The following is a 4649-nucleotide window of genomic DNA, read 5'->3' on the forward strand; positions in this document are numbered from 1 at the left end:
AATGACAACCCAGGTCAGTCTGTGATCCAGTCCTGAATCACATGAAATGGAGGGAAGGACAGAAAGACTGGACTTATTAAGGAAGTTTCTTTTGTCTGATGGCAATGAAGTCATCCTGCCAATTGGGTACCACCTCTCCTAATATTCCTGGAAAAAGCTAATAATGTCCTCTTCCACTGATGAATGCTCTCCTCTTTCTGTTCATAGACTTTCAAAATGACCCATCAACTTGTACAATGTGTGTCAAATAGTCTTTCACTGTTAGTTGATGTATAAAATTTAGGAAAGAGAAAAGGAATTACTTTAATAGAGAAAAACATGCAAGGACATTTAGGAGTCCATAATTTCTGGGACTATTAAAAAGATGGTGTATCAACCTGATCGTCTCTGTTGTGATGGTACTTGTTCCTATGACTTTGAAATCCAGGAAATACTTTATATTAGTTTTTACTTGTGCAGACTGAAGCAGCAGAAACTGGAAACCTCTTATGTGGAAGACTGTAAGACTATACCCTGCATAACCTCTGATTACTTTGTCTTTTGCACAGTGGTTGCTTGAGAATTTCATCCACTGAAACTGGTTTAACTGCCCTGGCCCACTGACAACTCATGGCATCTGTTGCATTTCTCCATCTCTTTGCCTCCCTAAGCAGATTGCCCCCAAAGAACGGAGAAAAGGGCCGACTGGATGTGGAAGTAACATCTATGAATGGTGGTGTGTGTGTGTATGCAGGGGGGGAGGGAGTTAGTCATAATTTGTAGGGTTAGTCATAGTTTGTATTTATGTCTGCTGATACCATTGCTCTGGATGAAAACTTTATAGGGTATGGATTGGCATCTGCACTGCCACCTGTGCATATATTCTGCTACGTACCACTAGGCATTCCAAGATGATCTTTCTGGCCAACTTGAATGATTCCTGTACAATCAAAGAAGTCACAGTGAAGCTTTGAAAGTGGCCTGTGGGTTCTGTGTAGAGCTAGTTCACCCTTTTGGTCCATGGAGCCCTTCAAAAAGCCTTTTCTATTTTCTCCATCTTTCAGAACTACACCTAAAACTGAGCCCTAACAGTGAAGGAGAACCAGCTGATGGAGTCTGAATGAATCCAGTTGTTCCACTGAGGAAGGAATATATTTTCCTAACACAGGCACAAACCCAAAAGGGCAGTTTGGTTTGGGGCAGCCTCTGAACCAAACCCAAAACTGACCCAAACCAAATTCGCTGGCAAATTCAATCCCCCCTGTCTCCCAGCTGTGAGAAAAGGCGCCCGGGGCCACCCTGGGAGGGAATTTTTTCTGGCCACAGTACTCCAGGGCCAGGAGAAAGGGGGTGGGGAACGGTTAAATGGCTGCCAACCTAACTCTACAGAAGACTGGTGGAGCTGTTAGGGTTGAATGGCTATGATCCATTTAACTCTTCAATTTTGCTTCCCTCCCCTTTTGGACTCACTGGGCAACTATTAGGTTTGAGTGGCTGGCTGGGAGTCATTTAATCCTTCAGTTTTGTTCCCCCACCTTCAAGGGAATTTGTATGTAACAGGCAAAGTCTTGTCCAATTTAATCTTTTCCACACAAAAACTCAGTTCATCTGCATTATCAGAAAGTTATAAAACTTTATTTGTTCTACTAATGAGAGAAAGCTCTTCCTATGAGAATGCACATGTGTTTGTACAAGGGTAGTTCTGCATCTGAGACCTCTACCTCCTGTCTGTCAGGTTGAGAAAATGCCTCTGGTTGAATGAGAATGCTTATGGGTTATCTTGGCTGGCCAGCTCCTCCTGGAAGATATTGTGGAAACCTGTCAGTCCCCTGCACTGGGAGCCTCTTATTCAAGACATGAAGGGACAGAGAGAACAGATATCTATATAGAAGCAGCAGCTGTGTGGATCGCCAAAGTAAATCCCAAAAAACCCAAAACAGAATCCACATTTGGCCATGAGCCTCCTTCCCAATACCTCCTTGGATGAGGAAGAGATGGAGGAAGCTGGCCCCAGCCCTCAAATGCTGCAGGAAGACCCACTGCAGGAAACTGAAGCAGAGGTCCTGCAGCCACCAACCTCAACTCTGGAGTTTCCAGAGTCCTTGGAATAGCAGAGAAGGAGAACCCAGAGGGAAATGCAGAGGCTGTGCTGCAGTGCAAGGTTGATAGTCCAGCAGCAGGCAACCTCTGCCTGTGAGTTGAGAGTTGCTGCAGGATCAGGGGTGATAGCCCTGTAGGCTGCTCAGCCCTTGATGACTTGCACCTGTCCCTGGATGACTCATCAGGTTGAGGAGTTGTACCTGGCCAGTGACTCCTGATAAAAGCAGCCAGAAATGAGAGATCCAGTATGGAAGGAATTTGTCGACAACCCTCTGGTGCTGCGGATGTCTGGTTAATGACTTGACTTGTGCTCTTCTCTTCTTGTTTGGCACTTGAATTTTTGAATATCTGTGCTTTGACCCCAGTCTGTTTTTAGACTATGCAACTTGCCCCAGATGTCTGCCTGAACCAGGACACCTTCTGTTAGCACCATCATGTTCTGAATGCTCCTTTTTCTAGGTGTTTCTCAAAAAATAGGTAACATCTAGCCTGAAAAAGAATTCTGGAGAGCCTGAAAGCTTACACACACCGTTAATGCACCATTTTGGTTGGTCCTAATAAAAGTTATTAAGTGGATTGTGTTCTGCCTCTGTAGAGAGCTGGAGAGCTATGCTTTTTGCAATTGGACTACTCTGCCTGGTTCTCATTGGTTATTACTCTTGTGACAAATTGTACACCTTATTGCATGCCATCTATTATCCTCATCAGTTTCTTCTCTCCTTCATCTGTGCATCATTTTGGGGGATAGGATGCAAGGGAGAATGTAGTGGGCACACTTAACCATTGTTTGGGGGCTATTCAAGGGCAATGACATCGTGGGAGGGCAGAGCTGAATAAACCAAAGCAACCACATGGGCTACTGAACAAACAAAGTTAGCACCAGAGTTAGATAATATATTTTGTATCACTCAGCCTGAAGAAATATTCTAGTGTTTGAAAGCTTGCCCACTGTTTAGGGTCACTATGGTTTGTTCTAATAAAGGGACATGGACCGTGGTTTGTATTTTGATCCACAGTTCCACATTCTGCATACCTTGCAGCCCTAGACTGTATGTTGTTCACATCATCCCTTAATTTTATATTCCTAGTTCTTTTACAGTGTTCACAGTATCTTATATTGTAATTTCACGCTGAGTTTTGCATTGTTATTCAGTTTTGTACTTCTACTCCTACTGTATTGTTCTTTCAAAGCCCTATGATGTATGATTATTTTTTCTCTACACTGTAAACTGCATTGAATCTCAGTGAGGAAGGTGAAACAAGCTAAACAAATACATTATCACTGTATGTAGAAAAAAATATTTTTTCCCTAAGTCAATCTGGTTGCTGACACTAGAGCATGAGCTTCTGAATAGTGATGCTTGTCCTTCTACCCACATGACCTCTGTTCCTATTGAGGCTTTTCAGTCATGCACTGCTGTTGTGTGCCTTGTTTGTAAGCCTAACTCCACTTCCTAGTGCTTTTTCTGTGTCAAGGAACATCTCTCTGATACACATTGATCCATCCACAGTGGAAAGGTCATGACTTTGTCCATTTACTACATTATTCTTTCATAATGACCCTCACCCATCAATATTTATCCTCACAACAAACTAGCGAGGTAGATTTGGTTTCTTCTTTTATACCCCACCTTTCTCCCCAAGGGAACCCAAAGATGGCTTCTCATCTCCTCCATGCCCTGTGAGAAATGTTTGGCTGAGAGTATGTGACCGGCCCTAGGTCATCCAGCAAGCTTCCATGGCAGAGCAGGGATTTGAACCTGGATCTTCCACAGCCTAATCTGACACTTTAACAAGGGCACTGTCTCGAAATCACCCAGCAAGTTTCGGAGTCAAGGAGGGATTTGACCCCAAGTGTCCATACACCACTATCTACTACACTACTCTAGCAAACTATGGACACTCCCAATATCTCCCCACATTTGCAGACTCTAGAAACAACTCCCATGTCTTCATATACAGAAGAAAACACCCCCCCATTTCTCTGATATAGGACTATCCTGCACAACTACCATCAAACAGAAACAGCACTTCCTACACCTGAAGCCCTGGTCTAGAAATGCCTTTAGAGGGAGGTTCTCCTCAGTTGCCTGCGCCTTGCAACATCCAGTGCCTTCATGGGCTGGGCTGAACCCAGGCAACTGGGTTAAATAGCTGAGGACTGTATGGGAGGATGGATCATCAGGTTCCATCACAGGCTAAAGCCATCCATTTCTTTCCTACATTTCTGCAGAAGTTGCCCAATGGTGACCTGGCTAGAAAGTGTGGCTTCTGCCTGGAAACAAGCATATCTATAGTATTTCGCATAGTGGCTTGTAGCTGTGCTGTTCTGAAGTACTTTTGCACATCGTCCGGAAGCATTTGCGCGAAGTGACTAAAAAGTTGCTCCGGGATTTTAATTTTGCTGCCACAAGCCTTTGGAATCAGGGACCTCCTCCAGACGAAGGCAGGCTGGCCTTAGCTCCTCTTGGGGCCCCACCCCACCCCACCTGCGAGGCCTCCGCGGGGCACCAGGGCTCCCAATCAAAGGCTGGCCTCTAAAGCAACTCCCTGGCGCGGCCGAGGTGAGT

Source organism: Paroedura picta, chromosome 1 (genome assembly GCF_049243985.1).
Source record: "Paroedura picta isolate Pp20150507F chromosome 1, Ppicta_v3.0, whole genome shotgun sequence".
In the NCBI taxonomy this organism is placed as follows: domain Eukaryota; kingdom Metazoa; phylum Chordata; class Lepidosauria; order Squamata; family Gekkonidae; genus Paroedura; species Paroedura picta.